At 43.3% G+C, this 26,547-nt stretch overlaps 2 non-coding genes across 2 annotated transcripts; both read left to right on the top strand.

Moving 5' to 3' along the window:
* Positions 1–3,756: 3,756 nt before the first annotated feature.
* Positions 3,757–3,842, top strand: TRNAY-AUA (transfer RNA tyrosine (anticodon AUA)). The gene is given in 2 exon segments: positions 3,757–3,793; positions 3,807–3,842. It is a non-coding gene; the product is annotated as a tRNA-Tyr (tRNA).
* Positions 3,843–11,161: 7,319 nt separating this feature from the next.
* TRNAY-AUA (transfer RNA tyrosine (anticodon AUA)) lies at positions 11,162–11,247 on the top strand. Its single transcript is given in 2 exon segments — positions 11,162–11,198; positions 11,212–11,247. It is a non-coding gene; the product is annotated as a tRNA-Tyr (tRNA).
* Positions 11,248–26,547: the final 15,300 nt, after the last annotated feature.

The raw sequence follows: 26,547 nt of genomic DNA, 5'->3' as shown, positions 1-26,547 counted from the left end.
ATGAGATACAAAAATATGCTATTGATAGTGTACAAAGCCAGGAGCCTTCGATAGCTCAGTTGGTAGAGCAGAGGACTGTAGTGGAAATTCAAATTCAGATATTCTTAGGTCGCTGGTTCAAATCCGGCTCTAAGGACATTTTTTTTTTGGTAGCATTTTAAGAATTACCAAATTCTTATACCAACAGAACAGGGTGCTTTACGTGGAGGGAGGGGTGCTGGGGTAGTAGAAGTACCGAGAGAATCAGAAGAGACATGATGTGTTTCCTGTGGACGTGGCAGCCATTTTGTATTATGTGTAGGGAGGTCGCCAGTAACTCGTGCAGAAATACAGCTGGGCTCCAATTGATAAAAAAAACCCTGTTCTCTGGAAATGAAGTACCCCCTATAAATACAAACACGTTATTTTGTATGCTTATTTCATGAAAAACATCGCAGATTAAACAGAAAAAACACGTTCCTAGCGCAGGCAGGCTGCCTGGGGTTTCAAAGGATGAGGCTCGGTCCCGCGTAAAAGAGTTAGCATTCTGCATTTATGTACTGGGAAAAGAGCGACTGAGAAAGAACCAAGCAATCCCAATGTTTGTTGTATTGTAATACATACCTTACAAGCCACGATTCCAGTGTGGGTGAAATGAGCAAAAAAGGAATGGGTTAAACACAGAGAGCTACGTAGCCAGGTTCCACGGATCATGCATTAATCCTTTATTCAGGAAGGCACTATTGTGCTTCGCGGATGTTGCTCGGAGGTGGAGGGCATGACTTGTGGCAATGAGGTCGCGGGTTGAACCCCCCGCATTTCTAAGTGGCTTTTTTTTTTGTAATGTGAAAGTTTTCGTATTTAAAAAATCGCAGAAATACACAGCAGATCATCTATATATCCACCACAGCTTAATATCAAATATGTTATTGCAATTTTTATTAAATGTAGTCAGTGTTTGAAGGTGCATTGTTTTAAACACTTGATGTCAGAATAAGTATGCTTTTCTATCTTGTATTGTTTACAAATGTTAGACCGACAGGTGAATGTTTGGAGAGTAATGGGTGGATTGGGGGTTGGGGGGATAGAGTAATAGTGCAGTCATGGCAGGTAAGTGACAGGCTTGTAAACACTATGAAAACGCAGGACTGAAATACCACTATGTTTTTTGCGGGATGGCTTGAAATCTGCACAAATTACACAATAAATACAGATTTTCAATGCATTCGTAATAGAAAGACATGATTCTATTAAAGTCATGGAGGCGAAAGATTATGCTCAACTCTTTACTTCTCGAGCAGCCAACAACTTTAAAAAACACAACCATAAAAAGAAACAGCTAAAACTACAAATCCTATGAATTTTAGCGATATATGAGTTTGTATTTAATTGGTTCTTCTTTTATGTGACTTCTTGTAACCAATCATACACTAAAGTCCAGTATAACATCGTCTGCCTTCCTTCGGCCTCTTTCTTTCGCTGATCCATAACTGCGTCCCAACCAGTTAACGCTGGAAACCTCCACCACGTCTCTTTTACTCCTCATGTACTTGACGTCTTGGGTTCTGTACCTGCCAATTCACAAACAGCACCAATGAAAAACTCCACTATAAACTGGGTGGGCAATCGCAAAAGAACATGTCAGAAATTAAATTCCAAACTTCCTTATAATCAGTAATTCCGATCACAGTCATTCCAGTCTATTTACGCAATTGATAGGGTGGGATAATCCTTTGCCTCAGTATCTTTAATAGAATCATGACTTTCTATTACAAATGTATTGAAAATCAGTATTCTATGTCAAGACGGATAGGCTCGGATTATGCTTGTTCCAAGCTTACTCACTACCAACGTAGTCACCTGGCCGATTGGTCTAAAATAAAAGTTCTTAAAAGTCGACTTGTTGGACCAAACCCCTGCCTTCAAAATGTCCGCTAGGCATGCCCCCATTCTGAATGCTGTGGATGCCATGGCACCCCTAACCGAATGTGCTCCGAAATGACTTGTACCTACGCCAGCTTGGCTCATGCACCACTTCACCCATCTTGCCAAGGTAGCTGTCCAAACTGCCATAAAGGGTTTCCTTATCACAATTGTGATTCCACTGTGGACCTGAACTGTGTTGAGTTACTTTCATACAGCTTCAAACCACTGACTGGACATAATTTGGGCCCTTCTGGAAATTCTGCATAATCGACTGTCCTGATCCCTGTGTTAGTTCTCTTTGTTATATGAAAGGGAACGCCTGTCGGCGAAAACAATTTCCAGTCCACTTCCTGAGCCCTGATGTCCGAGACCCTTTTGCACGATATTAAGCAGAGCAGGGTAGTCAGATTAGCCCACAGAGCCTTCCTGGACAGACCGCCATTATCCGGCTAGGACTCAAACAATCTCAACACCCCACTAACGTCCCAAAGAAGGTAATATCTCAGAGCCGGTGGTATCATACTTTTTATTCCTTTGAGTACTCTACACGCCAGTGGATGTTCGCCCAAGGGGTGACTTTCTACGTTTTCATGCCCTACCGAAATCGCTGAACGATATGTGTAAATAGTCCAGTATACTCTACCCTGAGCTGCCTGATTGACCAGGAATTTCACCACATCGACTACATCTGTTTGAACAGGATGTATTTCCCTCTCCATGCACCATTTACTCCACTTATCCCAAGCACCTCTGTAGGCCTTCTTGGTTTTGGGAGCCCAGGATTCTCTGATGAATTTCTAAGCCTCTCCTGAAAGTCCTGGTTTTGCCCAAGATCCCCCGAAATCGCCCACGCCACCAGGGTCGCCCCTTCCTTGTCCCAGTACTATCAAAGGTAAAATGTGGGCAAATGAGTGGAGAGGTTCTACAATAGATCATAAAGCCAGAGGAGGATTAGGTTGGTCGAAGACAAGGAGATCACGAGAAACAGCTCTTTGTTCAAACACCTGGTCGAGAGAGAGGACTGTGAATCACCTCCGCCGGAACTAGAACCAGATCTGCAGCACCGGGAGCCTCAGGACAACCTTTGGGTCCCGCCCAGTGGAGGTGCAGCTCGAGGTGGACTGTTGGGTAACCCGCTAGGAGGTAGTGGCATCAGTGAAATGGGCACCAGACCCCAACAAGTAACAAGGAAGCCGCTGGGTCGAAGAGTGCTGATTCAGAGTTTTGAACATTTGTCCAGGGGTGGTGTTACGATCCCCTGTGCTTTTAAGCCCAAGGCCCCCTGTTGGGGGCGTGTTAAGTGTGACATTGGGTTAGTGAGAGGAGGACTGGCGAAAGGAAGCCAGTTCAATGTTAGCAGTTAAAAAGATAGTTGTTGCAATCTCCTCTCCGACTGTGCGTCCTTTTTGTACTACGCAGGTACAATGGTTCAGAATATATTATGAACTCAAATTACGTAAGATTTACATTCAACATTGTATAGCTTTGCAGTGGGCATTTAGTGTTTCAGCAGCTTGCTGGCTGGCGAGTCTGTTAATCGGCGGCTATTAAGCCCCACCTGTATCAACTGTTACTTCATTATGCCATTTTAATAGAAACATAGGCAATACAAGAAATCCGAAGACAGCAGTATACAGCTATATTTGCAGGATGTATTTTAGTCACTTTCACTCTCAATTTTCTCTTAAAATGTTTCCCTTTTTCACTTATCAAATATAGAAAGGGCCAGGGATTTGTTTAGAGGTACATTTTACTGTATATTGCTTTGAGAAATAGATTTATAAAACAGAAGGAACAACATTCTGTGATGAGATACAAAAATATGCTATTGATAGCGCTAAAAACCAGGAGCCTTCGATAGCTCCGTTGGTAGAGCGGAGGACTATAGTGGAAATTCGGATATCCTTAGGTCGCTGGTTCAAATCCGGCTCGAAGGACATTTTTTTTTTTTTGGTAGCATTTTAAGAATTACCAAATTCTTATACCAACAGAACAGGGTGCTTTACGTGGAGGGAGGGGTGCTGGGGTAGTAGAAGTACTGAGAGAATCAGAAGAGACATGATGTGTTTCCTGTGGACGTGGCAGCCATTTTGTATTATGTGTAGGGAGGTCGCCAGTAACTCGTGCAGAAATACAGCTGGGCTCCTATTGATAAAAAAAACCCTGTTCTCTGGAAATGAAGTACCCCCTATAAATACAAACACGTTATTTTGTATGCTTATTTCATGAAAAACATCGCAGATTAAACAGAAAAAACATGTTCCCAGCGCAGGCAGGCTGCCTGGGGTTTCAAAGGATGAGGCTCGGTCCCGCGTAAAAGAGTTAGCATTCTGCATTTATGTACTGGGAAAAGAGCGACTGGGAAAGAACCAAGCAATCCCAATGTTTGTTGTATTGTAATACATAACTTACAAGCCACGATTCCAGTGTGGGTGAAATGAGCAAAAAAGGAATGGGTTAAACACAGAGAGCTACGTAGCCTGGTTCCACGGATCATGCATTAATCCTTTATTCAGGAAGGCACTATTATGCATCGTGGATGTTGCTCGGAGGTGGAGGGCATGACTTGTGGCAATGAGGTCGCGGGTTGAACCCCCCGCATTTCTAAGTGGCTTTTTTTTTTGGAATGTGAAAGTTTTCGTATTTAAAAAATCGCAGAAATACACAGCAGATCATCTATATATCCACCACAGCTTAATATCAAATATGTTATTGCAATTTTTATTAAATGTAGTCAGTGTTTGAAGGTGCATTGTTTTAAACACTTGATGTCAGAATAAGTATGCTTTTCTATCTTGTATTGTTTACAAATGTTAGACCGACAGGTGAATGTTTGGAGAGTAATGGGTGGATTGGGGGTTGGGGGGATAGAGTAATAGTGGAGTCATGGCAGGTAAGTGACAGGCTTGTAAACACTATGAAAACGCAGGACTGAAATACCACTATGTTTTTTGCTGGATGGCTTGAAATCTGCACAAATTACACAATAAATACAGATTTTCAATGCATTCGTAATAGAAAGACATGATTCTATTAAAGTCATGGAGGCGAAAGATTATGCTCAACTCTTTACTTCTCGAGCAGCCAACAACTTTAAAAAACACAACCATAAAAAGAAACAGCTAAAACTACAAATCCCATGAATTTTAGCGATATATGAGTTTGTATTTAATTGGTTCTTCTTTTATGTGACTTCTTGTAACCAATCATACACTAAAGTCCAGTATAACATCGTCTGCCTTCCTTCGGCCTCTTTCTTTCGCTGATCCATAACTGCGTCCCAACCAGTTAACGCTGGAAACCTCCACCACGTCTCTTTTACTCCTCATGTACTTGACGTCTTGGGTTCTGTACCTGCCAATTCACAAACAGCACCAATGAAAAACTCCACTATAAACTGGGTGGGCAATCGCAAAAGAACATGTCAGAAATTAAATTCCAAACTTCCTTATAATCAGTAATTCCGATCACAGTCATTCCAGTCTATTTACGCAATTGATAGGGTGGGATAATCCTTTGCCTCAGTATCTTTAATAGAATCATGACTTTCTATTACAAATGTATTGAAAATCAGTATTCTATGTCAAGACGGGTAGGCTCGGTTTATGCTTGTTCCAAGCTTACTCACTACCAACGTAGTCACCTGGCCGATTGGTCTAAAATAAAAGTTCTTAAAAGTCGACTTGTTGGACCAAACCCCTGCCTTCAAAATGTCCGCTAGGCATGCCCCCATTCTGAATGCTGTGGATGCCATGGCACCCCTAACCGAATGTGCTCCGAAATGACTTGTACCTACGCCAGCTTGGCTCATGCCTACACCCATCTTGCCAAGGTAGCTGTCCAAACTGCCATAAAGGGTTTCCTTATCACAATTGTGATTCCACTGTGGACCTGAACTGTGTTGAGTTACTTTCATACAGCTTCAAACCACTGACTGGACATAATTTGGGCCCTTCTGGAAATGCTGCATAATCGACTGTCCTGATCCCTGTGTTAGTTCTCTTTGTTATATGAAAGGGAACGCCTGTCGGCGAAAACAATTTCCAGTCCATTTCCTGAGCCCTGATGTCCGAGACCCTTTTGCACGATATTAAGCAGAGCAGGGTAGTCAGATTAGCCCACAGAGCCTTCCTGGACAGACCGCCATTATCCGGCCAGGACTCAAACAATCTCAACACCCCACTAACGTCCCAAAGACGGTAATATCTCAGAGCCGGTGGTATCATACTTTTTATTCCTTTGAGTACTCTACACGCCAGTGGATGTTCGCCCAAGGGGTGACATTCCACGTTTTCATGCCCTACCGAAATCGCTGAACGATATGTGTAAATAGTCCAGTATACTCTACCCTGAGCTGCCTGATTGACCAGGAATTTCACCACATCGACTACATCTGTTTGAACAGGATGTATTTCCCTCTCCATGCACCATTTACTCCACTTATCCCAAGCACCTCTGTAGGCCTTCTTGGTTTTGGGAGCCCAGGATTCTTTGATGAATTTCTAAGCCTCTCCCGAAAGTCCGGGTTTTGCCCAAGATCCCCCGAAATCGCCCACGCCACCAGGGTCGCCCCTTCCTTGTCCCAGTACTATCAAAGGTAAAATGTGGGCAAATGAGTGGAGAGGTTCTACAATAGACCATAAAGCCAGAGGAGGATTAGGTTGGTCGAAGACAAGGAGATCACGAGAAACAGCTCTTTGTTCAAACACCTGGTCGAGAGAGAGGACTGTGAATCACCTCCGCCGGAACTAGAACCAGATCTGCAGCACCGGGAGCCTCGGGACAACCTTTGGGTCCCGCCCAGTGGAGGTGCAGCTCGAGGTGGACTGTTGGGTAACCCGCTAGGAGGTAGTGGTCCCAGTGAAATGGGCACCAGACCCCAACAAGTAACAAGGAAGCCGCTGGGTCGAAGAGTGCTGATTCAGAGTTTTGAACATTTGTCCAGGGGTGGTGTTACGATCCCCTGTGCTTTTAAGCCCAAGGCCCCCTGTTGGGGGCGTGTTAAGTGTGACATTGGGTTAGTGAGAGGAGGACTGGCGAAAGGAAGCCAGTTCAATGTTAGCAGTTAAAAAGATAGTTGTTGCAATCTCCTCTCCGACTGTGCGTCCTTTTTGTACTACACAGGTACAATGGTTCAGAATATATTATGAACTCAAATTACGTAAGATTTACATTCAACATTGTATAGCTTTGCAGTGGGCATTTAGTGTTTCAGCAGCTTGCTGGCTGGCGAGTCTGTTAATCGGCGGCTATTAAGCCCCATCTGTATCAACTGTTACTTCATTATGCCATTTTAATAGAAACATAGGCAATACAAGAAATCCGAAGACAGCAGTATACAGCTATATTTGCAGGATGTATCTTAGGCACTTTCACTCTCAATTTTCTCTTAAAATGTTTCCCTTTTTCACTTACCAAATATAGAAAGGGCCAGGGATTTGTTTAGAGGTACATTTTACTGTATATTGCTTTGAGAAATAGATTTATAAAACAGAAGGAACAACATTCTGTGATGAGATCCAAAAATATGCTATTGATAGCGTTAAAAGCCAGGAGCCTTCGATAGCTCAGTTGGTAGAGCGGAGCACTGTAGTGGAAATTCGGATATCCTTAAGTCGCTGGTTCAAATCCGGCTCGAAGGACATTTTTTTTTTTTGGTAGCATTTTAAGAATTACCAAATTCTTATACCAACAGAACAGGGTGCTTTACGTGGAGGGAGGGGTGCTGGGGTAGTAGAAGTACTGAGAGAATCAGAAGAGACATGATGTGTTTCCTGTGGACGTGGCAGCCATTTTGTATTATGTGTAGGGAGGTCGCCAGTAACTCGTGCAGAAATACAGCTGGGCTCCTATTGATAAAAAAAACCATGTTCTCTGGAAATGAAGTACCCCCTATAAATACAAACACGTTATTTTGTATGCTTATTTCATGAAAAACATCGCAGATTAAACAGAAAAAACACGTTCCCAGCGCAGGCAGGCTGCCTGGGGTTTCAAAGGATGAGGCTCGGTCCCGCGTAAAAGAGTTAGCATTCTGCATTTATGTACTGGGAAAAGAGCGACTGAGAAAGAACCAAGCAATCCCAATGTTTGTTGTATTGTAATACATAACTTACAAGCCACGATTCCAGTGTGGGTGAAATGAGCAAAAAAGGAATGGGTTAAACACAGAGAGCTACGTAGCCTGGTTCCACGGATCATGCATTAATCCTTTATTCAGAAAGGCACTATTGTGCTTCGCGGATGTTGCTCGGAGGTGGAGGGCATAACTTGTGGCAATGAGGTCGCGGGTTGAACCCCCCGCATTTCTAAGTGGCTTTTTTTTTGTAATGTGAAAGTTTTCGTATTTAAAAAATCGCAGAAATACACAGCAGATCATCTATATATCCACCACAGCTTAATATCAAATATGTTATTGCAATTTTTATTAAATGTAGTCAGTGTTTGAAGGTTTTAAACACTTGATGTCAGAATAAGTATGCTTTTCTATCTTGTATTGTTTACAAATGTTAGACCGACAGGTGAATGTTTGGAGAGTAATGGGTGGATTGGGGGTTGGGGGGATAGAGTAATAGTGGAGTCATAGCAGGTAAGTGACAGGCTTGTAAACACTATGAAAACGCAGGACTGAAATACCACTATGTTTTTTGCGGGATGGCTTGAAATCTGCACAAATTACACAATAAATACAGATTTTCAATGCATTCGTAATAGAAAGACATGATTCTATTAAAGTCATGGAGGCGAAAGATTATGCTCAACTCTTTACTTCTCGAGCAGCCAACAACTTTAAAAAACACAACCATAAAAAGAAACAGCTAAAACTACAAATCCCATGAATTTTAGCGATATATGAGTTTGTATTTAATTGGTTCTTCTTTTATGTGACTTCTTGTAACCAATCATACACTAAAGTCCAGTATAACATCGTCTGCCTTCCTTCGGCCTCTTTCTTTCGCTGATCCATAACTGCGTCCCAACCAGTTAACGCTGGAAACCTCCACCACGTCTCTTTTACTCCTCATGTACTTGACGTCTTGGGTTCTGTACCTGCCAATTCACAAACAGCACCAATGAAAAACTCCACTATAAACTGGGTGGGCAATCGCAAAAGAACATGTCAGAAATTAAATTCCAAACTTCCTTATAATCAGTAATTCCGATCACAGTCATTCCAGTCTATTTACGCAATTGATAGGGTGGGATAATCCTTTGCCTCAGTATCTTTAATAGAATCATGACTTTCTATTACAAATGTATTGAAAATCAGTATTCTATGTCAAGACGGATAGGCTCGGATTATGCTTGTTCCAAGCTTACTCACTACCAACGTAGTCACCTGGCCGATTGGTCTAAAATAAAAGTTCTTAAAAGTCGACTTGTTGGACCAAACCCCTGCCTTCAAAATGTCCGCTAGGCATGCCCCCATTCTGAATGCTGTGGATGCCATGGCACCCCTAACCGAATGTGCTCCGAAATGACTTGTACCTACGCCAGCTTGGCTCATGCACCACTTCACCCATCTTGCCAAGGTAGCTGTCCAAACTGCCATAAAGGGTTTCCTTATCACAATTGTGATTCCACTGTGGACCTGAACTGTGTTGAGTTACTTTCATACAGCTTCAAACCACTGACTGGACATAATTTGGGCCCTTCTGGAAATTCTGCATAATCGACTGTCCTGATCCCTGTGTTAGTTCTCTTTGTTATATGAAAGGGAACGCCTGTCGGCGAAAACAATTTCCAGTCCACTTCCTGAGCCCTGATGTCCGAGACCCTTTTGCACGATATTAAGCAGAGCAGGGTAGTCAGATTAGCCCACAGAGCCTTCCTGGACAGACCGCCATTATCCGGCTAGGACTCAAACAATCTCAACACCCCACTAACGTCCCAAAGAAGGTAATATCTCAGAGCCGGTGGTATCATACTTTTTATTCCTTTGAGTACTCTACACGCCAGTGGATGTTCGCCCAAGGGGTGACTTTCTACGTTTTCATGCCCTACCGAAATCGCTGAACGATATGTGTAAATAGTCCAGTATACTCTACCCTGAGCTGCCTGATTGACCAGGAATTTCACCACATCGACTACATCTGTTTGAACAGGATGTATTTCCCTCTCCATGCACCATTTACTCCACTTATCCCAAGCACCTCTGTAGGCCTTCTTGGTTTTGGGAGCCCAGGATTCTCTGATGAATTTCTAAGCCTCTCCTGAAAGTCCTGGTTTTGCCCAAGATCCCCCGAAATCGCCCACGCCACCAGGGTCGCCCCTTCCTTGTCCCAGTACTATCAAAGGTAAAATGTGGGCAAATGAGTGGAGAGGTTCTACAATAGATCATAAAGCCAGAGGAGGATTAGGTTGGTCGAAGACAAGGAGATCACGAGAAACAGCTCTTTGTTCAAACACCTGGTCGAGAGAGAGGACTGTGAATCACCTCCGCCGGAACTAGAACCAGATCTGCAGCACCGGGAGCCTCAGGACAACCTTTGGGTCCCGCCCAGTGGAGGTGCAGCTCGAGGTGGACTGTTGGGTAACCCGCTAGGAGGTAGTGGCATCAGTGAAATGGGCACCAGACCCCAACAAGTAACAAGGAAGCCGCTGGGTCGAAGAGTGCTGATTCAGAGTTTTGAACATTTGTCCAGGGGTGGTGTTACGATCCCCTGTGCTTTTAAGCCCAAGGCCCCCTGTTGGGGGCGTGTTAAGTGTGACATTGGGTTAGTGAGAGGAGGACTGGCGAAAGGAAGCCAGTTCAATGTTAGCAGTTAAAAAGATAGTTGTTGCAATCTCCTCTCCGACTGTGCGTCCTTTTTGTACTACGCAGGTACAATGGTTCAGAATATATTATGAACTCAAATTACGTAAGATTTACATTCAACATTGTATAGCTTTGCAGTGGGCATTTAGTGTTTCAGCAGCTTGCTGGCTGGCGAGTCTGTTAATCGGCGGCTATTAAGCCCCACCTGTATCAACTGTTACTTCATTATGCCATTTTAATAGAAACATAGGCAATACAAGAAATCCGAAGACAGCAGTATACAGCTATATTTGCAGGATGTATTTTAGTCACTTTCACTCTCAATTTTCTCTTAAAATGTTTCCCTTTTTCACTTATCAAATATAGAAAGGGCCAGGGATTTGTTTAGAGGTACATTTTACTGTATATTGCTTTGAGAAATAGATTTATAAAACAGAAGGAACAACATTCTGTGATGAGATACAAAAATATGCTATTGATAGCGCTAAAAACCAGGAGCCTTCGATAGCTCCGTTGGTAGAGCGGAGGACTATAGTGGAAATTCGGATATCCTTAGGTCGCTGGTTCAAATCCGGCTCGAAGGACATTTTTTTTTTTTTGGTAGCATTTTAAGAATTACCAAATTCTTATACCAACAGAACAGGGTGCTTTACGTGGAGGGAGGGGTGCTGGGGTAGTAGAAGTACTGAGAGAATCAGAAGAGACATGATGTGTTTCCTGTGGACGTGGCAGCCATTTTGTATTATGTGTAGGGAGGTCGCCAGTAACTCGTGCAGAAATACAGCTGGGCTCCTATTGATAAAAAAAACCCTGTTCTCTGGAAATGAAGTACCCCCTATAAATACAAACACGTTATTTTGTATGCTTATTTCATGAAAAACATCGCAGATTAAACAGAAAAAACATGTTCCCAGCGCAGGCAGGCTGCCTGGGGTTTCAAAGGATGAGGCTCGGTCCCGCGTAAAAGAGTTAGCATTCTGCATTTATGTACTGGGAAAAGAGCGACTGGGAAAGAACCAAGCAATCCCAATGTTTGTTGTATTGTAATACATAACTTACAAGCCACGATTCCAGTGTGGGTGAAATGAGCAAAAAAGGAATGGGTTAAACACAGAGAGCTACGTAGCCTGGTTCCACGGATCATGCATTAATCCTTTATTCAGGAAGGCACTATTATGCATCGTGGATGTTGCTCGGAGGTGGAGGGCATGACTTGTGGCAATGAGGTCGCGGGTTGAACCCCCCGCATTTCTAAGTGGCTTTTTTTTTTGGAATGTGAAAGTTTTCGTATTTAAAAAATCGCAGAAATACACAGCAGATCATCTATATATCCACCACAGCTTAATATCAAATATGTTATTGCAATTTTTATTAAATGTAGTCAGTGTTTGAAGGTGCATTGTTTTAAACACTTGATGTCAGAATAAGTATGCTTTTCTATCTTGTATTGTTTACAAATGTTAGACCGACAGGTGAATGTTTGGAGAGTAATGGGTGGATTGGGGGTTGGGGGGATAGAGTAATAGTGGAGTCATGGCAGGTAAGTGACAGGCTTGTAAACACTATGAAAACGCAGGACTGAAATACCACTATGTTTTTTGCTGGATGGCTTGAAATCTGCACAAATTACACAATAAATACAGATTTTCAATGCATTCGTAATAGAAAGACATGATTCTATTAAAGTCATGGAGGCGAAAGATTATGCTCAACTCTTTACTTCTCGAGCAGCCAACAACTTTAAAAAACACAACCATAAAAAGAAACAGCTAAAACTACAAATCCCATGAATTTTAGCGATATATGAGTTTGTATTTAATTGGTTCTTCTTTTATGTGACTTCTTGTAACCAATCATACACTAAAGTCCAGTATAACATCGTCTGCCTTCCTTCGGCCTCTTTCTTTCGCTGATCCATAACTGCGTCCCAACCAGTTAACGCTGGAAACCTCCACCACGTCTCTTTTACTCCTCATGTACTTGACGTCTTGGGTTCTGTACCTGCCAATTCACAAACAGCACCAATGAAAAACTCCACTATAAACTGGGTGGGCAATCGCAAAAGAACATGTCAGAAATTAAATTCCAAACTTCCTTATAATCAGTAATTCCGATCACAGTCATTCCAGTCTATTTACGCAATTGATAGGGTGGGATAATCCTTTGCCTCAGTATCTTTAATAGAATCATGACTTTCTATTACAAATGTATTGAAAATCAGTATTCTATGTCAAGACGGGTAGGCTCGGTTTATGCTTGTTCCAAGCTTACTCACTACCAACGTAGTCACCTGGCCGATTGGTCTAAAATAAAAGTTCTTAAAAGTCGACTTGTTGGACCAAACCCCTGCCTTCAAAATGTCCGCTAGGCATGCCCCCATTCTGAATGCTGTGGATGCCATGGCACCCCTAACCGAATGTGCTCCGAAATGACTTGTACCTACGCCAGCTTGGCTCATGCCTACACCCATCTTGCCAAGGTAGCTGTCCAAACTGCCATAAAGGGTTTCCTTATCACAATTGTGATTCCACTGTGGACCTGAACTGTGTTGAGTTACTTTCATACAGCTTCAAACCACTGACTGGACATAATTTGGGCCCTTCTGGAAATGCTGCATAATCGACTGTCCTGATCCCTGTGTTAGTTCTCTTTGTTATATGAAAGGGAACGCCTGTCGGCGAAAACAATTTCCAGTCCATTTCCTGAGCCCTGATGTCCGAGACCCTTTTGCACGATATTAAGCAGAGCAGGGTAGTCAGATTAGCCCACAGAGCCTTCCTGGACAGACCGCCATTATCCGGCCAGGACTCAAACAATCTCAACACCCCACTAACGTCCCAAAGACGGTAATATCTCAGAGCCGGTGGTATCATACTTTTTATTCCTTTGAGTACTCTACACGCCAGTGGATGTTCGCCCAAGGGGTGACATTCCACGTTTTCATGCCCTACCGAAATCGCTGAACGATATGTGTAAATAGTCCAGTATACTCTACCCTGAGCTGCCTGATTGACCAGGAATTTCACCACATCGACTACATCTGTTTGAACAGGATGTATTTCCCTCTCCATGCACCATTTACTCCACTTATCCCAAGCACCTCTGTAGGCCTTCTTGGTTTTGGGAGCCCAGGATTCTTTGATGAATTTCTAAGCCTCTCCCGAAAGTCCGGGTTTTGCCCAAGATCCCCCGAAATCGCCCACGCCACCAGGGTCGCCCCTTCCTTGTCCCAGTACTATCAAAGGTAAAATGTGGGCAAATGAGTGGAGAGGTTCTACAATAGACCATAAAGCCAGAGGAGGATTAGGTTGGTCGAAGACAAGGAGATCACGAGAAACAGCTCTTTGTTCAAACACCTGGTCGAGAGAGAGGACTGTGAATCACCTCCGCCGGAACTAGAACCAGATCTGCAGCACCGGGAGCCTCGGGACAACCTTTGGGTCCCGCCCAGTGGAGGTGCAGCTCGAGGTGGACTGTTGGGTAACCCGCTAGGAGGTAGTGGTCCCAGTGAAATGGGCACCAGACCCCAACAAGTAACAAGGAAGCCGCTGGGTCGAAGAGTGCTGATTCAGAGTTTTGAACATTTGTCCAGGGGTGGTGTTACGATCCCCTGTGCTTTTAAGCCCAAGGCCCCCTGTTGGGGGCGTGTTAAGTGTGACATTGGGTTAGTGAGAGGAGGACTGGCGAAAGGAAGCCAGTTCAATGTTAGCAGTTAAAAAGATAGTTGTTGCAATCTCCTCTCCGACTGTGCGTCCTTTTTGTACTACACAGGTACAATGGTTCAGAATATATTATGAACTCAAATTACGTAAGATTTACATTCAACATTGTATAGCTTTGCAGTGGGCATTTAGTGTTTCAGCAGCTTGCTGGCTGGCGAGTCTGTTAATCGGCGGCTATTAAGCCCCATCTGTATCAACTGTTACTTCATTATGCCATTTTAATAGAAACATAGGCAATACAAGAAATCCGAAGACAGCAGTATACAGCTATATTTGCAGGATGTATCTTAGGCACTTTCACTCTCAATTTTCTCTTAAAATGTTTCCCTTTTTCACTTACCAAATATAGAAAGGGCCAGGGATTTGTTTAGAGGTACATTTTACTGTATATTGCTTTGAGAAATAGATTTATAAAACAGAAGGAACAACATTCTGTGATGAGATCCAAAAATATGCTATTGATAGCGTTAAAAGCCAGGAGCCTTCGATAGCTCAGTTGGTAGAGCGGAGCACTGTAGTGGAAATTCGGATATCCTTAAGTCGCTGGTTCAAATCCGGCTCGAAGGACATTTTTTTTTTTTGGTAGCATTTTAAGAATTACCAAATTCTTATACCAACAGAACAGGGTGCTTTACGTGGAGGGAGGGGTGCTGGGGTAGTAGAAGTACTGAGAGAATCAGAAGAGACATGATGTGTTTCCTGTGGACGTGGCAGCCATTTTGTATTATGTGTAGGGAGGTCGCCAGTAACTCGTGCAGAAATACAGCTGGGCTCCTATTGATAAAAAAAACCATGTTCTCTGGAAATGAAGTACCCCCTATAAATACAAACACGTTATTTTGTATGCTTATTTCATGAAAAACATCGCAGATTAAACAGAAAAAACACGTTCCCAGCGCAGGCAGGCTGCCTGGGGTTTCAAAGGATGAGGCTCGGTCCCGCGTAAAAGAGTTAGCATTCTGCATTTATGTACTGGGAAAAGAGCGACTGAGAAAGAACCAAGCAATCCCAATGTTTGTTGTATTGTAATACATAACTTACAAGCCACGATTCCAGTGTGGGTGAAATGAGCAAAAAAGGAATGGGTTAAACACAGAGAGCTACGTAGCCTGGTTCCACGGATCATGCATTAATCCTTTATTCAGAAAGGCACTATTGTGCTTCGCGGATGTTGCTCGGAGGTGGAGGGCATAACTTGTGGCAATGAGGTCGCGGGTTGAACCCCCCGCATTTCTAAGTGGCTTTTTTTTTGTAATGTGAAAGTTTTCGTATTTAAAAAATCGCAGAAATACACAGCAGATCATCTATATATCCACCACAGCTTAATATCAAATATGTTATTGCAATTTTTATTAAATGTAGTCAGTGTTTGAAGGTTTTAAACACTTGATGTCAGAATAAGTATGCTTTTCTATCTTGTATTGTTTACAAATGTTAGACCGACAGGTGAATGTTTGGAGAGTAATGGGTGGATTGGGGGTTGGGGGGATAGAGTAATAGTGGAGTCATAGCAGGTAAGTGACAGGCTTGTAAACACTATGAAAACGCAGGACTGAAATACCACTATGTTTTTTGCGGGATGGCTTGAAATCTGCACAAATTACACAATAAATACAGATTTTCAATGCATTCGTAATAGAAAGACATGATTCTATTAAAGTCATGGAGGCGAAAGATTATGCTCAACTCTTTACTTCTCGAGCAGCCAACAACTTTAAAAAACACAACCATAAAAAGAAACAGCTAAAACTACAAATCCCATGAATTTTAGCGATATATGAGTTTGTATTTAATTGGTTCTTCTTTTATGTGACTTCTTGTAACCAATCATACACTAAAGTCCAGTATAACATCGTCTGCCTTCCTTCGGCCTCTTTCTTTCGCTGATCCATAACTGCGTCCCAACCAGTTAACGCTGGAAACCTCCACCACGTCTCTTTTACTCCTCATGTACTTGACGTCTTGGGTTCTGTACCTGCCAATTCACAAACAGCACCAATGAAAAACTCCACTATAAACTGGGTGGGCAATCGCAAAAGAACGTCAGAAATTAAATTCCAAACTTCCTTATAATCAGTAATTCCGATCACAGTCATTCGAGTCTATTTACGCAATTGATAGGGTGGGATAATCCTTTGCCTCAGTATCTTTAATAGAATCATGACTTTCTATTACAAATGTATTGAAAATCAGTATTCTATGTCAAGACGGATAGGCTTGGATTATGCTTGTTCCAAGCTTACTCACTACCAACGTAGTCACCTGGCCGATTGGTCTAAAATAAAAGTTCTTAAAAGTCGACTTGTTGGACCAAACCCCTGCCTTCAAAATGTCCGCTAGGCATGCCCCCATTCTGAATGCTGTGGATGCCATGGCACCCCTAACCGAATGTGCTCCGAAATGACTTGTACCTACGCCAGCTTGGCTCATGCACCACTTCACCCATCTTGCCAAGGTAGCTGTCCAAACTGCCATAAAGGGTTTCCTTATCACAATTGTGATTCCACTGTGGACCTGAACTGTGTTGAGTTACTTTCATACAGCTTCAAACCACTGACTGGACATAATTTGGGCCCTTCTGGAAATGCTGCATAATCGACTGTCCTGATCCCTGTGTTAGTTCTCTTTGTTATATGAAAGGGAACGCCTGTCGGCGAAAACAATTTCCAGTCCACTTCCTGAGCCCTGATGTCCGAGACCCTTTTGCACGATATTAAGCAGAGCAGGGTAGTCAGATTAGCCCACAGAGCCTTCCTGGACAGACCGCCATTATCCGGCTAGGACTCAAACAATCTCAACACCCCACTAACGTCCCAAAGACGGTAATATCTCAGAGCCGGTGGTATCATACTTTTTATTCCTTTGAGTACTCTACACGCCAGTGGATGTTCGCCCAAGGGGTGACTTTCTACGTTTTCATGCCCTACCGAAATCGCTGAACGATATGTGTAAATAGTCCAGTATACTTTACCCTGAGCTGCCTGATTGACCAGGAATTTCACCACATCGACTACATCTGTTTGAACAGGATGTATTTCCCTCTCCATGCACCATTTACTCCACTTATCCCAAGCACCTCTGTAGGCCTTCTTGGTTTTGGGTCCCCAGGATTCTCTGATGAATTTCTAAGCCTCTCCCGAAAGTCCCGGTTTTGCCCAAGATCCCCCGAAATCGCCCACGCCACCAGGGTCGCCCCTTCCTTGTCCCAGTACTATCAAAGGTAAAATGTGGGCAAATGAGTGGAGAGGTTCTACAATAGACCATAAAGCCAGAGGAGGATTAGGTTGGTCGAAGACAAGGAGATCACGAGAAACAGCTCTTTGTTCAAACACCTGGTCGAGAGAGAGGACTGTGAATCACCTCCGCCGGAACTAGAACCAGATCTGCAGCACCGGGAGCCTCGGGACAACCTTTGGGTCCCGCCCAGTGGAGGTGCAGCTCGAGGTGGACTGTTGGGTAACCCGCTAGGAGGTAGTGGCACCAGTGAAATGGGCACCAGACCCCAACAAGTAACAAGGAAGCCGCTGGGTCGAAGAGTGCTGATTCAGAGTTTTGAACATTTGTCCAGGGATGGTGTTACGATCCCCTGTGCTTTTAAGTCCAAGGCCCTCTGTTGGGGGCGTGTTAAGTGTGACATTGGGTTAGTGAGAGGAGGACTGGCGAAAGGAAGCCAGTTCAATGTTAGCAGTTAAAAAGATAGTTGTTGCAATCTCCTCTCCGACTGTGCGTCCTTTTTGTACTACGCAGGTACAATGGTTCAGAATATATTATGAACTCAAATTACGTAAGATTTACATTCAACATTGTATAGCTTTGCAGTGGGCATTTAGTGTTTCAGCAGCTTGCTGGCTGGCGAGTCTGTTAATCGGCGGCTATTAAGCCCCACCTGTATCAACTGTTACTTCATTATGCCATTTTAATAGAAACATAGGCAATACAAGAAATCCGAAGACAGCAGTATACAGCTATATTTGCAGGATGTATTTTAGTCACTTTCACTCTCAATTTTCTCTTAAAATGTTTCCCTTTTTCACTTATCAAATATAGAAAGGGCCAGGGATTTGTTTAGAGGTACATTTTACTGTATATTGCTTTGAGAAATAGATTTATAAAACAGAAGGAACAACATTCTGTGATGAGATACAAAAATATGCTATTGATAGCACTACAAACCAGGAGCCTTCGATAGCTCCGTTGGTAGAGCGGAGGACTGTAGTGGAAATTCGGATATCCTTAGGTCGCTGGTTCAAATCCGGCTCGAAGGATTGGTAGCATTTTAAGAATTACCAAATTCTTATACCAACAGAACAGGGTGCTTTACGTGGAGGCAGGGGTGCTGGGGTAGTAGAAGTACTGAGAGAATCAGAAGAGACATGATGTGTTTCCTGTGGACGTGGCAGCCATTTTGTATTATGTGTAGGGAGGTCGCCAGTAACTCGTGCAGAAATACAGCTGGGCTCCTATTGATAAAAAAAACCCTGTTCTCTGGAAATGAAGTACCCCCTATAAATACAAACACGTTATTTTGTATGCTTATTTCATGAAAAACATCGCAGATTAAACAGAAAAAACACGTTCCCAGCGCAGGCAGGCTGCCTGGGGTTTCAAAGGATGAGGCTCGGTCCTGCGTAAAAGAGTTAGCATTCTGCATTTATGTACTGGGAAAAGAGCGACTGGGAAAGAACCAAGCAATCCCAATGTTTGTTGTATTGTAATACATAACTTACAAGCCACGATTCCAGTGTGGGTGAAATGAGCAAAAAAGGAATGGGTTAAACACAGAGAGCTACGTAGCCTGGTTCCACGGATCATGCATTAATCCTTTATTCAGGAAGGCACTATTATGCATCGTGGATGTTGCTCGGAGGTGGAGGGCATGACTTGTGGCAATGAGGTCGCGGGTTGAACCCCCCGCATTTCTAAGTGGCTTTTTTTTTTGTAATGTGAAAGTTTTCGTATTTAAAAAATCGCAGAAATACACAGCAGATCATCTATATATCCACCACAGCTTAATATCAAATATGTTATTGCAATTTTTATTAAATGTAGTCAGTGTTTGAAGGTGCATTGTTTTAAACACTTGATGTCAGAATAAGTATGCTTTTCTATCTTGTATTGTTTACAAATGTTAGACCGACAGGTGAATGTTTGGAGAGTAATGGGTGGATTGGGGGTTGGGGGGATAGAGTAATAGTGGAGTTATGGCAGGTAAGTGACAGGCTTGTAAACACTATGAAAACGCAGGACTGAAATACCACTATGTTTTTTGCTGGATGGCTTGAAATCTGCACAAATTACACAATAAATACAGATTTTCAATGCATTCGTAATAGAAAGACATGATTCTATTAAAGTCATGGAGGCGAAAGATTATGCTCAACTCTTTACTTCTCGAGCAGCCAACAACTTTAAAAAACACAACCATAAAAAGAAACAGCTAAAACTACAAATCCCATGAATTTTAGCGATATATGAGTTTGTATTTAATTGGTTCTTCTTTTATGTGACTTCTTGTAACCAATCATACACTAAAGTCCAGTATAACATCGTCTGCCTTCCTTCGGCCTCTTTCTTTCGCTGATCCATAACTGCGTCCCAACCAGTTAACGCTGGAAACCTCCACCACGTCTCTTTTACTCCTCATGTACTTGACGTCTTGGGTTCTGTACCTGCCAATTCACAAACAGCACCAATGAAAAACTCCACTATAAACTGGGTGGGCAATCGCAAAAGAACATGTCAGAAATTAAATTCCAAACTTCCTTATAATCAGTAATTCCGATCACAGTCATTCCAGTCTATTTACGCAATTGATAGGGTGGGATAATCCTTTGCCTCAGTATCTTTAATAGAATCATGACTTTCTATTACAAATGTATTGAAAATCAGTATTCTATGTCAAGACGGGTAGGCTCGGATTATGCTTGTTCCAAGCTTACTCACTACCAACGTAGTCACCTGGCCGATTGGTCTAAAATAAAAGTTCTTAAAAGTCGACTTGTTGGACCAAACCCCTGCCTTCAAAATGTCCGCTAGGCATGCCCCCATTCTGAATGCTGTGGATGCCATGGCACCCCTAACCGAATGTGCTCCGAAATGACTTGTACCTACGCCAGCTTGGCTCATGCCTACACCCATCTTGCCAAGGTAGCTGTCCAAACTGCCATAAAGGGTTTCCTTATCACAATTGTGATTCCACTGTGGACCTGAACTGTGTTGAGTTACTTTCATACAGCTTCAAACCACTGACTGGACATAATTTGGGCCCTTCTGGAAATGCTGCATAATCGACTGTCCTGATCCCTGTGTTAGTTCTCTTTGTTATATGAAAGGGAACGCCTGTCGGCGAAAACAATTTCCAGTCCATTTCCTGAGCCCTGATGTCCGAGACCCTTTTGCACGATATTAAGCAGAGCAGGGTAGTCAGATTAGCCCACAGAGCCTTCCTGGACAGACCGCCATTATCCGGCCAGGACTCAAACAATCTCAACACCCCACTAACGTCCCAAAGACGGTAATATCTCAGAGCCGGTGGTATCATACTTTTTATTCCTTTGAGTACTCTACACGCCAGTGGATGTTCGCCCAAGGGGTGACATTCCACGTTTTCATGCCCTACCGAAATCGCTGAACGATATGTGTAAATAGTCCAGTATACTCTACCCTGAGCTGCCTGATTGACCAGGAATTTCACCACATCGACTACATCTGTTTGAACAGGATGTATTTCCCTCTCCATGCACCATTTACTCCACTTATCCCAAGCACCTCTGTAGGCCTTCTTGGTTTTGGGAGCCCAGGATTCTCTGATGAATTTCTAAGCCTCTCCCGAAAGTCCGGGTTTTGCCCAAGATCCCCCGAAATCGCCCACGCCACCAGGGTCGCCCCTTCCTTGTCCCAGTACTATCAAAGGTAAAATGTGGGCAAATGAGTGGAGAGGTTCTACAATAGACCATAAAGCCAGAGGAGGATTAGGTTGGTCGAAGACAAGGAGATCACGAGAAACAGCTCTTTGTTCAAACACCTGGTCGAGAGAGAGGACTGTGAATCACCTCCGCCGGAACTAGAACCAGATCTGCAGCACCGGGAGCCTCGGGACAACCTTTGGGTCCCGCCCAGTGGAGGTGCAGCTCGAGGTGGACTGTTGGGTAACCCGCTAGGAGGTAGTGGCACCAGTGAAATGGGCACCAGACCCCAACAAGTAACAAGGAAGCCGCTGGGTCGAAGAGTGCTGATTCAGAGTTTTGAACATTTGTCCAGGGGTGGTGTTACGATCCCCTGTGCTTTTAAGCCCAAGGCCCCCTGTTGGGGGCGTGTTAAGTGTGACATTGGGTTAGTGAGAGGAGGACTGGCGAAAGGAAGCCAGTTCAATGTTAGCAGTTAAAAAGATAGTTGTTGCAATCTCCTCTCCGACTGTGCGTCCTTTTTGTACTACGCAGGTACAATGGTTCAGAATATATTATGAACTCAAATTACGTAAGATTTACATTCAACATTGTATAGCTTTGCAGTGGGCATTTAGTGTTTCAGCAGCTTGCTGGCTGGCGAGTCTGTTAATCGGCGGCTATTAAGCCCCATCTGTATCAACTGTTACTTCATTATGCCATTTTAATAGAAACATAGGCAATACAAGAAATCCGAAGACAGCAGTATACAGCTATATTTGCAGGATGTATCTTAGGCACTTTCACTCTCAATTTTCTCTTAAAATGTTTCCCTTTTTCACTTACCAAATATAGAAAGGGCCAGGGATTTGTTTAGAGGTACATTTTACTGTATATTGCTTTGAGAAATAGATTTATAAAACAGAAGGAACAACATTCTGTGATGAGATCCAAAAATATGCTATTGATAGCGTTAAAAGCCAGGAGCCTTCGATAGCTCAGTTGGTAGAGCGGAGCACTGTAGTGGAAATTCGGATATCCTTAAGTCGCTGGTTCAAATCCGGCTCGAAGGACATTTTTTTTTTTTGGTAGCATTTTAAGAATTACCAAATTCTTATACCAACAGAACAGGGTGCTTTACGTGGAGGGAGGGGTGCTGGGGTAGTAGAAGTACTGAGAGAATCAGAAGAGACATGATGTGTTTCCTGTGGACGTGGCAGCCATTTTGTATTATGTGTAGGGAGGTCGCCAGTAACTCGTGCAGAAATACAGCTGGGCTCCTATTGATAAAAAAAACCATGTTCTCTGGAAATGAAGTACCCCCTATAAATACAAACACGTTATTTTGTATGCTTATTTCATGAAAAACATCGCAGATTAAACAGAAAAAACACGTTCCCAGCGCAGGCAGGCTGCCTGGGGTTTCAAAGGATGAGGCTCGGTCCCGCGTAAAAGAGTTAGCATTCTGCATTTATGTACTGGGAAAAGAGCGACTGAGAAAGAACCAAGCAATCCCAATGTTTGTTGTATTGTAATACATAACTTACAAGCCACGATTCCAGTGTGGGTGAAATGAGCAAAAAAGGAATGGGTTAAACACAGAGAGCTACGTAGCCTGGTTCCACGGATCATGCATTAATCCTTTATTCAGAAAGGCACTATTGTGCTTCGCGGATGTTGCTCGGAGGTGGAGGGCATAACTTGTGGCAATGAGGTCGCGGGTTGAACCCCCCGCATTTCTAAGTGGCTTTTTTTTTGTAATGTGAAAGTTTTCGTATTTAAAAAATCGCAGAAATACACAGCAGATCATCTATATATCCACCACAGCTTAATATCAAATATGTTATTGCAATTTTTATTAAATGTAGTCAGTGTTTGAAGGTTTTAAACACTTGATGTCAGAATAAGTATGCTTTTCTATCTTGTATTGTTTACAAATGTTAGACCGACAGGTGAATGTTTGGAGAGTAATGGGTGGATTGGGGGTTGGGGGGATAGAGTAATAGTGGAGTCATAGCAGGTAAGTGACAGGCTTGTAAACACTATGAAAACGCAGGACTGAAATACCACTATGTTTTTTTGCGGGATGGCTTGAAATCTGCACAAATTACACAATAAATACAGATTTTCAATGCATTCGTAATAGAAAGACATGATTCTATTAAAGTCATGGAGGCGAAAGATTATGCTCAACTCTTTACTTCTCGAGCAGCCAACAACTTTAAAAAACACAACCATAAAAAGAAACAGCTAAAACTACAAATCCCATGAATTTTAGCGATATATGAGTTTGTATTTAATTGGTTCTTCTTTTATGTGACTTCTTGTAACCAATCATACACTAAAGTCCAGTATAACATCGTCTGCCTTCCTTCGGCCTCTTTCTTTCGCTGATCCATAACTGCGTCCCAACCAGTTAACGCTGGAAACCTCCACCACGTCTCTTTTACTCCTCATGTACTTGACGTCTTGGGTTCTGTACCTGCCAATTCACAAACAGCACCAATGAAAAACTCCACTATAAACTGGGTGGGCAATCGCAAAAGAACGTCAGAAATTAAATTCCAAACTTCCTTATAATCAGTAATTCCGATCACAGTCATTCGAGTCTATTTACGCAATTGATAGGGTGGGATAATCCTTTGCCTCAGTATCTTTAATAGAATCATGACTTTCTATTACAAATGTATTGAAAATCAGTATTCTATGTCAAGACGGATAGGCTTGGATTATGCTTGTTCCAAGCTTACTCACTACCAACGTAGTCACCTGGCCGATTGGTCTAAAATAAAAGTTCTTAAAAGTCGACTTGTTGGACCAAACCCCTGCCTTCAAAATGTCCGCTAGGCATGCCCCCATTCTGAATGCTGTGGATGCCATGGCACCCCTAACCGAATGTGCTCCGAAATGACTTGTACCTACGCCAGCTTGGCTCATGCACCACTTCACCCATCTTGCCAAGGTAGCTGTCCAAACTGCCATAAAGGGTTTCCTTATCACAATTGTGATTCCACTGTGGACCTGAACTGTGTTGAGTTACTTTCATACAGCTTCAAACCACTGACTGGACATAATTTGGGCCCTTCTGGAAATGCTGCATAATCGACTGTCCTGATCCCTGTGTTAGTTCTCTTTGTTATATGAAAGGGAACGCCTGTCGGCGAAAACAATTTCCAGTCCACTTCCTGAGCCCTGATGTCCGAGACCCTTTTGCACGATATTAAGCAGAGCAGGGTAGTCAGATTAGCCCACAGAGCCTTCCTGGACAGACCGCCATTATCCGGCTAGGACTCAAACAATCTCAACACCCCACTAACGTCCCAAAGACGGTAATATCTCAGAGCCGGTGGTATCATACTTTTTATTCCTTTGAGTACTCTACACGCCAGTGGATGTTCGCCCAAGGGGTGACTTTCTACGTTTTCATGCCCTACCGAAATCGCTGAACGATATGTGTAAATAGTCCAGTATACTTTACCCTGAGCTGCCTGATTGACCAGGAATTTCACCACATCGACTACATCTGTTTGAACAGGATGTATTTCCCTCTCCATGCACCATTTACTCCACTTATCCCAAGCACCTCTGTAGGCCTTCTTGGTTTTGGGTCCCCAGGATTCTCTGATGAATTTCTAAGCCTCTCCCGAAAGTCCCGGTTTTGCCCAAGATCCCCCGAAATCGCCCACGCCACCAGGGTCGCCCCTTCCTTGTCCCAGTACTATCAAAGGTAAAATGTGGGCAAATGAGTGGAGAGGTTCTACAATAGACCATAAAGCCAGAGGAGGATTAGGTTGGTCGAAGACAAGGAGATCACGAGAAACAGCTCTTTGTTCAAACACCTGGTCGAGAGAGAGGACTGTGAATCACCTCCGCCGGAACTAGAACCAGATCTGCAGCACCGGGAGCCTCGGGACAACCTTTGGGTCCCGCCCAGTGGAGGTGCAGCTCGAGGTGGACTGTTGGGTAACCCGCTAGGAGGTAGTGGCACCAGTGAAATGGGCACCAGACCCCAACAAGTAACAAGGAAGCCGCTGGGTCGAAGAGTGCTGATTCAGAGTTTTGAACATTTGTCCAGGGATGGTGTTACGATCCCCTGTGCTTTTAAGTCCAAGGCCCTCTGTTGGGGGCGTGTTAAGTGTGACATTGGGTTAGTGAGAGGAGGACTGGCGAAAGGAAGCCAGTTCAATGTTAGCAGTTAAAAAGATAGTTGTTGCAATCTCCTCTCCGACTGTGCGTCCTTTTTGTACTACGCAGGTACAATGGTTCAGAATATATTATGAACTCAAATTACGTAAGATTTACATTCAACATTGTATAGCTTTGCAGTGGGCATTTAGTGTTTCAGCAGCTTGCTGGCTGGTGAGTCTGTTAATCGGCGGCTATTAAGCCCCATCTGTATCAACTGTTACTTCATTATGCCATTTTAATAGAAACATAGGCAATACAAGAAATCCGAAGACAGCAGTATACAGCTATATTTGCAGGATGTATTTTAGTCACTTTCACTCTCAATTTTCTCTTAAAATGTTTCCCTTTTTCACTTACCAAATATAGAAAGGGCCAGGGATTTGTTTAGAGGTACATTTTACTGTATATTGCTTTGAGAAACAGATTTATAAAACAGAAGGAACAACATTCTGTGATGAGATACAAAAATATGCTGTTGATAGCGTTCAAAACCAGGAGCCTTCGATAGCTCAGTTGGTAGCGCGGAGGACTGTAGTGGAAATTCAGATATCCTTAGGTCCCTGGTTCAAATCCGGCTCGAAGGACATTTTTTTTTTGGTTGCATTTTAAGAATTTCCAAATTCTTATACCAACAGAACAGGGTGCTTTACGTGGAGGGAGGGGTGCTGGGGTAGTAGAAGTACCGAGAGAATCAGAAGAGACATGATGTGTTTCCTGTGGACGTGGCAGCCATTTTGTATTATGTGTAGGGAGGTCGCCAGTAACTCGTGCAGAAATACAGCTGGGCTCCTATTGATAAAAAAAACCCTGTTCTCTGGAAATGAAGTACCCCCTATAAATACAAACACGTTATTTTGTATGCTTATTTCATGAAAAACATCACAGATTAAACAGAAAAAACACGTTCCCAGCGCAGGCAGGCTGCCTGGGGTTTCAAAGGATGAGGCTCGGTCCCGCGTAAAAGAGTTAGCATTCTGCATTTATGTACTGGGAAAAGAGCGACTGAGAAAGAACCAAGCAATCTCAATGTTTGTTGTATTGTAATACATACCTTACAAGCCACGATTCCAGTGTGGGTGAAATGAGCAAA

Source organism: Ambystoma mexicanum, assembly GCF_040938575.1.
Source record: "Ambystoma mexicanum isolate Mex_15411 chromosome 12 unlocalized genomic scaffold, UKY_AmexF1_1 Mex_chr12_unloc.2, whole genome shotgun sequence".
Taxonomy (NCBI): domain Eukaryota; kingdom Metazoa; phylum Chordata; class Amphibia; order Caudata; family Ambystomatidae; genus Ambystoma; species Ambystoma mexicanum.
Note: the sequence above shows the minus strand (reverse complement) of the source record. Positions and strands in the feature narration are given on the sequence as shown.